Consider the following 13,015-nt stretch of genomic DNA (forward strand, 5'->3'; position numbering starts at 1 on the left):
GTCTGTTTTTGTGTCAGTACTATATCATTTATTTTACTATATAGCTTTGTGTAGTAGATCTTGAAATCTAGGATTTTATGTCCAGCTCTGTTCTTTCTCCAGGCTGCTCTGGCTATTTGAGATCTCTGTGGTTCCATACAAATTTTAGTATTATTGTAGTTATGTGAAAAATGTTGCTGGTATTTTGATAGGGACAGCATTGGATCTGTACATTGCTTTGGATGATAAAGGCTTTTTTAAAAAGATTTAAGTAATCTCTATACCCAACATGGAGCCCAAACCTACAACCCTGAGATCAGGAGTTGCACACTCCACTGACTGAGCCAGCCAGGCACCCCTGGATAGCATGGACATTTTAACAAAAGTAATTTTTCTATTGCATGAACATGGAATATCACTTTGTGTTGTCTTCAGTTTCTTTCATCAGTGTTTATTAGTTTTCAGAGTATAGGTTTTTCACTACCTTGCTTAGGTTTATTCCTAGGTATTTTATTCAGTATTTTACTATTTTAATTTACCTTACCTGATTACTAGTGACCTTAACATAAAAATAAAATTTTTTGGTGATTTACAGATCCTGTGATTTTTTTTCCTATTGGTTTGTCTTATTGGTTTATAGGGAATCTCTAAATATTCCACACACTAATATTTGTCACTTTGACAGGCTTGCCAATATCTTCTCCCTATCTACCTTAGTCTTTTTTATAGTGTACTTTTCTAGTATGAAAGTTTAAGAGAAATTTTAATGTTTGCTTAGTTTTGAGAGAGAGAGAGAGACAGAGTATGAGTAGGGGGAGGGGCAGAAAGAGAGAGAGACACACAATCTGAAACAGGCTCCAGGCTCCGAGCTGTCAGCACAGAGTCCAACGCAGGGCTAGAACTCACAGACTGCAAGAAAAAGTCGGATGCTCAACTGACTGAGCCACCCAGGTGCCCCTCTAGTATGAAAGTTTTTAAATGTCATGTTTATCAATCTTTCCCTTATGCTTTGTGTTGGGTCTTTGAAATATCGTTTTCTATTCCAAGATCACAAAGACAAGCATATTACCTTCTAATTTTTTTTCACATAGTCTTTAATAAAATTAAAACTTAATTTTAGTTTTGATCATGGTGTTGGTTAAAGTTCTGGTTTTCTTCTTTTAGTTCCAACATCATTAGGTCATCCTTTCCCCACTGATCTGAAATAAGATTGGTCATATACTAAGTTCCCCTATACGAACAAGCTAGAATCAGAATGGTTTGGTCCAATAAGCATCTTTCCTACCCTTAGCACATATGTACATATACCCCTTTTTCCTCTTCAGAATTTGCTTGGCTATTTGTGGCCTTTTACTCTTTAATCTGGATTCTAGGATGAATGTGTCAATTTCTATAGAAAAGCAACATGTTTGGCTTTAATTGGAAGAGTATGTAAGTTACAGAATAATTGGGAGAAGAGTTGACATATTTATAGTACTAACCTCCTATCATAAACATGGTATCTCTCCCTTTAGTTGTTTTTATGTCCTCCAGTAAAATCGTATAATTTTCATCACATAGCTTTTGCATAGCCTTATGTTGGCTTTTAAAATTGGATTTTTTCTGAGGTACATTAGTTTTAATGGATTTTTTGGATTGTGGATGGATTCTTTTTAAGAAAATATTACATTTCTGGTGAAAATAATTTCTACACTCCAGTAGGGTCATAGATGAGAAGATTCTAACCCAGTTTTATCACAGCATTGCCTTGGGGCACTTTCTTTTCTTTTTTTTAATTTTAATTTAAGTTTTTAATTTACATCCAAGTTAGCATATAGTGCAACAATGATTTCAGGAGTAGATTCCTTAATGCTCCTTACCCATTTAGCCCATCCCTCCTCCGACAACCCACTTTATTTTTATTTTTAAATTTTATTTTTTTCTTAAATAATCTCTATGCCCAACTTGCGGCTCAAACTCAACCTCAAGGTCATTAGTCACCTGCTCTACCAACTGAGCCAGCCAGACACCCCCCACCCTGTTTGGGACACTTTAAACTGTGGGAGGAGGAGTTATTCAATACACACCATGCATACTCCTGGGGAACCACCACCAGTCTACAAGGAGCAACATTCATTCATTCACTAAATGCTGACCGTTTCCATTGTGTTAGGTAATTGACCACACAGAAGAGACCCCCTCCCTGCCATCATGGAGCTTCTTTCCATTCTAGGAAAGGAACCAGACATTAAATAATCCCCCAGGTAATACTTAATATACTTCTTTCCTACAAAGAGAAGATACATACTGCCATGAAAACATAAAGGGGGGGGGGGGGAGTGCTTCTTGAATAGTCTGGGAGAGATCTGAAAGACAAATAGGTGTTAATAGGCCAAATGGTTGTACAAAGAGCAGGTGCAGAGGCCCAGTGGCAGGAGAGAACATGACTCATTTTGAGAAATCAGAAGAGGAAATCAGCATGGCAGAAAACAGTGGGATGTTGGGGACTGATGAGAAACGGGCAAGAGCAAGACAAGGGGCTCCTAATCCCAGTTAAACATTTTAGTTTTTGTTCTGTGAGAGGTGGGAAGCCACTGAAGGGTGTTAAAGGGATGACATGACCAAACTGGCATTTTTAAGAGATCCCTTTGGCTTCCATATATAGAATGATTTGGACAGGGCATAGGTTCACATGAATGCATCTGAGATATTTGGAAGTAAAACCAAGAGGAGGTGGTGATGGATTGGATATGGGGATTGAAGGAGAAAGGCACAGTCAGGGATGACTCCTAAGCTTCTGAGGAACTGGATGCCTAGGGTTTGTGGATGTTGGGAACAAAAGAAAGGTACTCTAATTGGGAGGAAGAAAACCATGTTGGGCTCTGAACATGTTGGGTTAGATGGAGGTGTCAAGACGTCAATGAGACATTCCAGTGGAGATGTCAGGTAAGCAGCTGCATACCCCTGGACCTTAGAGGAGAGGTTGGGCTGGATATAGCGCCATGGAAAGCACTGGCATGTTGGTGGTAATAGGAGCTGTGGGCGTGAATGACATCAAGGTGGGTAGGGAAAAGAGGTGGCAGTGGAGGACTGAGCTTTAAGGAAAACTAGCTTGGACCTATAGGTGTTGAAACCTACAAAGGAGTCAGATATGGAAAACCAGGAGAATGGGGTGTCCTTGAAGTAGAGAAGAATGTGTATTAAGAGAAAGGAAGTGATGAGTTACCATCAAATGTTGCTGGAAGGTCCGGTAAGGTAAGAATTCACGGATGTCCAGGGTACCTGTGGTCAGTTGAGTGTCCAGCTCTTGAATTTGGCTCAAGTCATGATCCCACAGATGTGCGACTGAGCCCCTTGCCAGGCTCTGTGCTGAGCTTGGAGCCTGCTTGAGATTCTTAATCTCTTTCTCTCTCTCCCCCCTCCACCTCTGCCCATTTCCCCCCACTGGCATGTTCTCTCTCCAAAAAAAAAAAAAAACCCACTTGGACTTAGTCACACTATTGTCACTGAGGGGTGGGGTGGGTTTCTCTCTAGTTCCTATTCTTTGAAGGACATCAACAGGGAAAGACAGGACTGCTAGGACCAGCGAACAGGGTTCCTTGGGTATGGAGGAAGGTGGATATTTGTGTAGGCCTGAAAAAGAGGAGTCCAGAGGTGCAAAGAACCAGCTGGGGCATGAAGGCTTGGAACCCCAGCCACACTGGAAGCAGTAAAATTTCATGCAGTAAGACATCAAGTTCTAGAAATGCCAGGCCCCATGTAAGCAGGTCAGGCTACTGACAGAGGAAACCTTGCACCTCAAGCAAACTGGGGTGTCTGTCAGAGGGTCCAACACATAGATAACCAAGCATATGACATCCATGCTTCAGGTAGGCCCTTCTTTTCTAATACAGATCTTTTTTTTTTTTTCATTGCCTCCCAAGTTTGAGGAATCTAATACAGATCTTTTCAAAAGAAACGTTACAAGCAATTCTAGTATGGAAAATAGAATCTGTGCAATTGCTATTGAGGCAAGGAGGCACTTCCTGCCTTTTTATGGGATCCCAAGGACCTGAGGAATAGATTTGAAAGCCTTTGGTCTTTCCAGGTTTTCCAGTATATTTGGCAAAGGGAGATTTAGTTTGGGTGGGTTTTGCCCTGGAATGTCCCTCTGCCATACTGCCTTGCAAATAAAATCATCAGTTTGTAACTGCTAGTATATTTGTTAAGTTCTGGTGGGTACTTGATTTAAGGATAGCATTCCATTGTATAGAGATACCATTTTATTCACCTCTTGATGGACATTTGGGTTATTTCCACTTTTTGGTAATTGGCAAATTTATGTACAGGTTTTTGTATGAACATAAGATTTCATTTCTCTAAGGTAAATACCTACAAATGGAATTTCTGGATCATATGATTAAGTGTATGTTTAACTTTAAATTGCTACAGTTTTTGTGTGACCGGGTTTTCTTTTCTCAAAGGTGAATAACCAGCAGTGGAATTTCTGGATCATATGATTAAGTGTATGTTTAACTTTAAACAGCTACTATTTTTCAGAGTGGCTGTATCATTTTGCATTTCCATCAGCAATAAGTGACAGTTCGAGTTGCTCTATATCCTAGCCAGTACTTGATGGTGTATTTTTTTTTTTTTTTAAGCCATTCTCATAGGTGTATAGTGGTATTTCATTGTGGCTTTAATTTGCATTTGTTAAAAGGCTAATGATGTTTTCATGTACTTAAATGCCCTCCTTCTATCCTCTTTGGTGAAGTATTGGAGTCCTTTGGCCACTTCTCAATGGAGCTGTTTTATTACTGTGGAGTGTTTTTCAAGAGTCTTTAGATAAAGTAAATACAAGTCTTCTGTGGGATTGTATTTGCAAGTATTTTTTCCCCAGCCTGTGACTCGTCTTTTCATCCCCTCAAGTGTCTTCCACAGAGAAAAAGGCTTTAATTTTGATGAAATCCAATTTTTCATTTTTCTTCTTTTGTAGAGCATGCTTTTGGCATCAGGTCTGAGAAGTCTCCCTATCCCTGGTCATGAAGATTGTCTTCTGTTTTCTCCTAGTGTTTGGTTTTATGTTTTACATTTAGATATGTGATCCATTTTGGATTCTTACATAAAATGTGAGGTTTAAAATGTTTTTCATGCTAGTTTTTTCATCATTTGTTTGAAAAGACTGTCCTTTCTCCATTGAATTGCTTTTCCATATTTGTCATAAATTGACTGGCCATGTTTATGTGGGTCTGTTACTGTCCTCTCTCCTGTTCCCTTGATCTTTGTGTCATTCCCTTTGCCAATACCCTGTCTTGACTACTGTAGCTTGATATTCAACCTTAAGATAGTCTAACTCCTCCAACTTTGTCAAAATTGTTTTAGTTATTCTAGTTCTTTGGCCTTTCTACAAATTTTAGAATCAGTTTAAAAAAGGTGTGATGGGATTTTTTTTTTTTTTTTTTTATTACAATTGCATTAAATCTTTAGATCGTTACAGGGCCTGATGAGTATTTAAATGAGATTGCATGGGGTGGCTTGGGTAGCTAAGTGTGTGACTCTTGATTTCACTTGAGGTCATGATCTCACACAGTTTGATAGATGGAGGCCCACATCCAACTCTTGTGCTCACAGCTTGGAGCCTGCTTGGGATTCTCTCTCTCAAAATAAACTTTAAAAAAAAATTTTAAAGGATATTGCTTGCTCTTAGGTGCTATATAACCTTTAATGACATAAGGCAGCCTCGTCCTTCATTAGCTGTGTGGTGATTATTCCAGAGTTAAAGCCCTGGGTTATGATTGATTATAGTAGTGTCTTCTGAAGGCAGTAAATGAGGTGTGGTCTACATAATAGTGGATAGGAATGGCTAGGAAAAGACAACCAGAACATTGAAGGGCTTGGGCAGGTCAGCCATCATCATTCACAACTTGATCTTTGTAGACCTCTTCCCCTGTTCATGCCCATGGTTCTCCTGGTCTGTGGCAGTGGTACAGACTTTTAGTGGAAGAGTGGGGTGCCAAGGAATCGGCTGTTGCTTGTGTTGTCATCCTGTTTACTCCTTCCCATTAGAGACCTTCAGTCCCCTCCCCAGTTTCTTGGCTGTCTTCAGAAAAAAGAAAAACTCAGGCTTCCCAACTCCTAGTCTTTTAAATGTGTACATCCTTTCCTCCTTGACCATCGTTTCATATTGTTTCATATCCTGTTCTTCTGTGGACCTTTGTGTCTCCATTGTCTTAATGACAGCCACAGACTCCTCCTATCTAACAGGCAAATGCTCAAATGTACTAATGAAATGTTTCCAAATATTGCACCCTCTCTGGTCTCTGAGGGGTCTTAACAGCTGAGGTGTTAGTGTTCTGCCTCCCTAGTCCCCGGGCATATACACAGCCCCTTGCCTCTTCTCTGGCCATTTCCCCTTTTCTTTGAGCAGCTGTGCTTTGCAGTGACTGCCAGTGTCCCTGCTTTTGTCTTCCTGTGATGACTTAGGGACACACACACACACACACACACACACATCCCAATGTGAATGTGGATTGGTTGGAGGAGCCCCTGCTTGCACAGAGACCCAGAATAAGAAAACCTAGATTTCCGGTGATTTCTTACATAGGACGTCATCTTATTGTGGCTCCTACGTAAGTCCTCTTCCCTCTTTAGCTTGATGCCAGGCCCTGGGCCAAGCACTTTATTTGCTTATGTTTTTGTCAGAAAACCTAGACTCTTAGATACTACTGCCCCCTCCCTCATTTTGCAAGTGAGAAGACTGGGACGCAGAGAACACAACCAGTCAGCGGCAGCTTCAGGATTGGAACTTGGTCACTGCCCCTCTGGAACCCATGTACACAGCCACTGTCCTTAGAGAACAGTCATCTCTCCTTGCCCACCCCTTGGAAGCACCTCCCTCTGCGCCAGCACACCCGCTTGCTGCTTGCCTGCCTGGGGAATGCAAACTCAAGTGTGAAGAAGGTCCCTGAAATTCACTCTGCCTCCTAGTCAGTCAACTGCTGACCACGTCGTTCTGAAGTAGTGGACTCGACTATCTTGGGGACACACTCTGGAACAGGGCAAGGACTAGATCTTGCTCTCCCAACACAGACTGTGGATTTTTGAGGGAGAGCAAGGCCCAAACAAAGGCCTTTCACCCCTCCATACACAGCCACATTTCAGGTCACTTGGAGCCAGGCTTCCTATCTGATTTGAAGTGAGCCTGATACGCAAAGGAGGCAGGAAGGCCGGGGGAGAGGCCATGACCTGCCTTTCATTCATTCTGTGACCTCAGTCAAGTTACTTCCCTTCTTTGAGCTCAGCATTCTTTTGCCACAAAATAACTGGCCAACCTGATCCCCAAGGATCAGTGGCCCCAGCAGGTCCAGCCCAAGGATAAGGCCACAGGAGGTGGTGGCACTGCAGTCCTACTTGTCAGACGGGCACAATGTGTCCAAATGTGGTTGTTTTTGTGGTTTATGGAAAAAAAATTTATCAGGTCTGTGGTTTATGCGACTGATAGGGAGGTGGACAGGGCTAGCATGTTGGCCTGGTGACTGAGCCACAGGGGGTTGGGGGCTTGGAGGACTGGGGCTCCTTAGACCCTTGTCACTCAGAAGGTTCCATCTTGGTTTTGTCTAGCCACTGCTTCCTTCACAGGATGGTGGCAAGTGCACTTCTGAGATCTCCAAACACCCGCCTTCATGGAGGTCAGCAGGCTCTCTCACCTTGTTGTACCAATCCACATACACACCTGGCACTCGATGCCTAAAGAATGATGGATGATGGGCTTCATGGGCACTTGGATGGCAGTCAGTAGCTACATGGGTGGGTGGGTGAACTGGTTGCAGTTGTCTCCCATACCAAAGCACCTGGCGTGGGTATCCTGGAAGACTTAATTTCACAGACAGGGCTGCCAGAACTAGAGGCACAGGAGGAGGAGGAGGCGTGAGAAGCAGAGTGGGCCGAGAGGCCTGGGGACGTCATGAGCTTAGCCCCGCAAAGACAGCTGCTATTGCAGAGCCTAAGCCAGGTCTGGCCGTACCAGACCCACATCCTGCCTGTGGAGGAAGACGAAAGTAGGCATTTTCCCAACCTTTCCTGCTTTTAACCTTGACACGCCAATGAAAACTGTACCCCCTCATTTGCCTTCACCATTTCTAATCACCCTTCACCCATCACCATTCCCCTCAGCATATGTACCTGGGCTCTGAGAGCAGGTGGCACAGTGGTAGTGCCTTTGAGACATCTTTTCTCACCCGTGCATACCTGTGTGCCAAGTAATAAATAATCTTGCTGCACATGCACATCCAAGGATAGGTGAAATGAGTCCTCAACAAATTGTGTGCTTTCCTCTCTACTGCTTACAAGGAATAGGATCCATCCCTATGGCTATCTTGAGATTTTTGCTCATTGCTAAATTGCTTAAAGATTTTGGTGTGAGCAGTAGGAGGGCTCTTCTGGCATCGTCTGATACCTCCTGGGAGACTGGCTGCCTTCCGTTGGTCTAGATTCTCAAGATTGGGCAAGGGCAGCTGAGTACAGACTACAGGCTTCCTGCCTCTGGCAAAGCCACCATCTCTGCTGAGGGCACTTCCTGGGAGCTCCAGTGGCCATGGTAGTCTCAGTGGTTGAGGAGCAGTCCTGGGTGTCCATCAGTGATGTGGGCTGTGAGGCCAGGGGGCAGCCTCCTAGTTGCTGGAGTGTTAAAAGGCCCAGACATGAGAACTCTCTGGGAGACCCCAGTCTTTTTGTTTGCTTCTCCTTAAGATCTCTCCCAGGTTGGGACTGTTTACAGATGCACACACAAAAAGGGAGGGCCTAATAAGACTGTATCACCAATTCAAAGCGCTTGATTAATCATTTAAAATGTCTGGGCTGTGCCAAGTGAAGGTTTCAAATTCCAGGACGGGTGATTGAGGAATTGGAGCCTTTAGCTGAGAAGGCCTCTGCTCAAATTTCTTGCAGGTCTTCTCTGCCCTGGCCCTTCTGCCTGGCGCTCCACATGCCCACTGCTGCCCAGAAGTAGGTTTCTGAGTAGCACGTGAGTGGCCCCACGAGGCTTGTACAATACAGTAGTCCCAAACTTGGGACTGCTGGTTGGCGAGTCTGGTGACTCTGGAAAAGACCCCAGGGCTTGGTGGGCAGGTTGTTGGACATGGGGGGCTGCAGGCATGCTTCCAAGTGTCTTCCATCTGTCTTCAACTGCTTCCGGCACCGAGTCAAGAAAGGTTGGTGGGAGACTTTCCTAGAAGCTACTCAGCTCCTTCCAAAGACACCCTGCACCCAAGACTAATCTAGGCCTTTCTGATGTATTCTGGGTCTTGGGGTCACACCTGTGTGCATGTACACCCCTCCCTGCACATTCCACCAACCCCCTTCACTACCATCAAGCACACAGCACTTCTGCACTTGGATTCAGGTGGCAAAGCTCTGAGTAGCTGCTCCTCATTGAGGGTCATTGCCAAAGGGCTATCTGGGAGTAAGAGAAGCTGGTGAGGGGAACCCCTAGGGCTAGGGCAGAGGTAGGAGTTTGGTGGCACTGGCAGGGAGATACCACATGCAAGTGGGGAGGGTTGGCCTTTTGGCTGAGGTGAATATAAGCCAGTCCATAAGGCTCTGCCTGCATCCATCAGAAAAAGGTAGAGCCCAGCCCCTGGCCCCAGGCTGGTCCCAGGGCAGGCATATGATCTGTAAGAAGCAGCTCAATCTGAGCGGCACCTACAGGCACCAGAACCTGCCTCCCAACCTGAGCAGACTGCTGAACTGCCTGGAAGGGCAATGTTCCAGTTGGTCCAGGAGTTGCAGAGACGGTACAGTTTCTCTGTACTGTTCCTCCAGCTTCCTGTAATGTTTAACATCTTGTGTAACCATGGTGCTGCCCCCTTTTTATACCCTGCTTGCCAGTAGAGGCCAGTTGCCAGGGGGGTATGAACACCTGTGTTGGAATCGTCTTTGACACAGCTCCTGCCTGGTGACCAGCACTGTCAGTGATGCTTCAATGCACACAAGTCCCCTGGCTTCAAGTACCCCGGGAGTTGGGTAGAGTGGGCTGCATAGTAGCTGGCCAGTCATCCGGGGCAGTGTAGGAGCTCCCGGGCAGATGGATCCACTGAGGGGCAGAGTAGGGGAAGAGCAGTAAGGCCCCCTGGGTGGGGTGGGGTGGTCCTGGGGCTGACTGGGCCATGCTGCTCAGTGCAGGAGGCAGCCTCTGGACATGCAGGACCTCACACCTGCCATGTAGGTAGGGCATCTAGGAAGATACAGTTGTATGCCATTCCTGGACCACATCGGGGAGAGGTGCCAGGAGGAACTGTGAGGCCTCAAGGGCTTTCTCCTGGGCCACTCCAACCTCTAGACCTACTCTCCACACCCTCTTCCTCCCCCTACTTTTCCAATAGTTTGGGGTCAGAGGTTCTGTCATCAGCTAATGGCAAAGAGAAGGTCAAAAGGGCTTTGGAAGACTTGGTAATCCAGGGAATAACTGACAGGGATTCTAACGTATGCACCAGCACCAACTGCCCCACCTGAAGTTGACACAGCCTTTTGGTTTGAAGTGTTCTGTCCTGTAGCCAGATTGATTTCTTCCCTCTATAAACACTGTGTGTATTGCCCCAGGTTTTGGAGCTTGTCATATGAAAGAAGGCTTGGCAAGGACAAACTTGACTAAACTGAAGGAGAAAGGTGTTAGAGGAAGCAAGTCCGGGACATTTATTTCCCTGATGAAGCTCTGTGGTAAAACAGGAGTAGGCACAGGGCCAAGGAAAAGCAGTGAGGAAGACAGGTGTCCCGATACCTGTATCACAGGTTTGTGAACACTGAGTGGTACTGTATACAGAAGGCCCTTGGCACAGGTCCCAGCACAATTGTGATCTCAAATGGTAGTTTAAGAGAGGCTGCAGGACCTCTCACATGGCAACTGGGCTGGGTCTCAGGACTGCATTAAGCAGACTGGTTGTAAAACTGGCAGGAGAGAGGGTCCTTCTGTCCCCAGGCAGCAGAGCCAGCCCTCCAGCAGGGACAATAAATGGTAAGGAATTATTCCAGGGTGTCTGCACCTAGTTGTGTTGTTGCCCTGTCGGAAGCTGCCCACTGCAGGATCAAGGGGAGGCCAGGGACTTGGGTCAGGTCATCTAGGCAGACAGCAGGTGAAAGCCGTTGCCTAGGACTTTCCTGCTGAGGTGACCCCCCGGGTCTGGACTGCCCAGGCCTTTCATGGGTGGGGTGGGCTCTGACTGGTGTGAAGACCGTCCTCGAGCCCATTCAGTCCTGTGCTTATCCTGGCTTGCCAGAGGCCGGGGTTCAGACCCTGTGCCTGCCTCAGGTGATAATGTGTGCTTGAACAAGAGACTTTTCTAAGCCTTGTGTTTCTTACCGGTGAAATAGGAATGATGGTATTATCTATAGTCAGGTACTACTGTTAAGACTAAATCAGGTAATGCACCTTATAAATGGGCTGTCTTCTCTTTCACTAGGCTTTCCCCAGGGCTGGGTGTTGTCTGCCAGACCTTAGAACAGTGTTGCTTGTGTTGCTGAGCCAGGTCAGATGAAAGCAGCTGACCTGAAAGTTGTGCCACAGGAGAAAGAGAGGCCTGTGGATGGCACCGCCTCAATGGGACAGCTTGGAAAAGCTCAGTACTGGGGCTCCTGGGTGGCTCAGTCAGGCATCGGACTCTTGATTTCAGTTCAGGTCATGATCTCATGGTTTGGGAGTTCGAGCCCAGCATCCAGCTCTGTGCTACCAGCTTGGGATTCTCTCTCCCTCTCTCTCAAAATAAACAAACATTAAAAAAAAAACAAAAAAAACCTCACTACTGACCTGGAGTATTGTAGCTACTATGCCAGGCTCCAAGGAGAGGACTGGCCAAGAGAGGAGGCATAAAAATAAACAAAAATAGAACTGAAAGAAGATTGCCGAAGGACCAACTTAATTTGTAAGATTCATTAACTTTGAAAAAGTTTAAAATCCTCACTGCTTATAAATGAGTTTTGCGGTGGCTGCGGTTTTGAGATTTTCCTACAAGTGGCCACAGATCCTCTGAGGCCAAGGCTGACCATCAGCCATCTTAAGTATGTGCTTACAGGAAGAGAGGGTGATGTCGGCTACAAGTCTGCTGACTGGTAAAGGGTGGTTGGGGTCCTTCAAGACCTGTGAGTTTGTTTAGCATGCAAATTTCTTAATAGAGCACTGAGCCCTGACAGGGCTCAGATTTCCAACCCCATTCTGAGAAAATCCCTCACACTTGACCAGGTCTTTACCCCTGCCTCCTCCTGCTCTGTGTGAAAGTTAAGAGGCTGGGGAACATTCTGATAGCACTGCCCAGGTTTGAGAGATGAGGATTCTGGGTTATTCTTTTAAGGCCTGCAGTTCCTTTTTAGGTGATTTTTTTGGGGGAAATGGCGTAGCCATATCTTAGGCACAGGACATAGTGCTGCCTGGTTTATAAACCGAGCAGGGTTAGCCAACTCTGGCTGGACAGTAATGGACACTTCTTATTGCTTTGGCTGCCTTGCTGTGAGGCCACTTTGTTGGTTCTCTAGTACCTGTCCCTACGGGGATAAAAGTCTGTATGAAGAGGAGACAAAGTAGCTGAGGAACTAAGCCACCCTTCCTCCAGTCATCTGGTCTGGTCAGCACTGGCTCTGTAGGGCTTGTGCCAGTTCAGTCTCACCCTCTCTCTACTTCCCCTCCAGTGTATGTGGTGGAAGACCAAAGACGGGATGACCTGGGCCCATCCACCTGCCTCACAGCCTGCTGGACTGCACTCTGTTGCTGCTGTCTCTGGGACATGCTCACTTGACCTGACCAGCCCTCCGGTCCTGCCAGCTCTGCCACCGCCTTCAACAGGTGTGCCTGCCCCATCTCTTCTGATTGCTGAAATAAATGAAAATGACTAGCTCTGCACAGACATTTCTACCTTCAACACAGTGGGATTCTAGATTATTAGCAGGGGTTGCACTGCTGTTTAATTCAGTGACTTTATCTTTTTAATGTTCAAAATGCATTTCTTATTGGCCTTTCACAAATGTGCTAAATGACTTTTATTTTTTTGGCCAAAGGCTTAGTTATAAAATATATATTTATAATTTTAAAATTATA

General features: G+C 45.5%; 1 long non-coding RNA gene across 1 annotated transcript; it reads left to right on the forward strand.

Annotated features, from left to right (window-relative positions):
* On the forward strand, nucleotides 1-12,822 carry LOC123604474. Its single transcript, XR_006715341.1, has 2 exons — nucleotides 1-10,517; nucleotides 12,610-12,822. It is a non-coding gene; the product is annotated as an uncharacterized LOC123604474 (long non-coding RNA).
* Nucleotides 12,823-13,015: the final 193 nt, after the last annotated feature.

The sequence above is a fragment of the Leopardus geoffroyi genome, chromosome A1 (genome assembly GCF_018350155.1).
Source record: "Leopardus geoffroyi isolate Oge1 chromosome A1, O.geoffroyi_Oge1_pat1.0, whole genome shotgun sequence".
Taxonomy (NCBI): Eukaryota; Metazoa; Chordata; class Mammalia; order Carnivora; family Felidae; genus Leopardus; species Leopardus geoffroyi.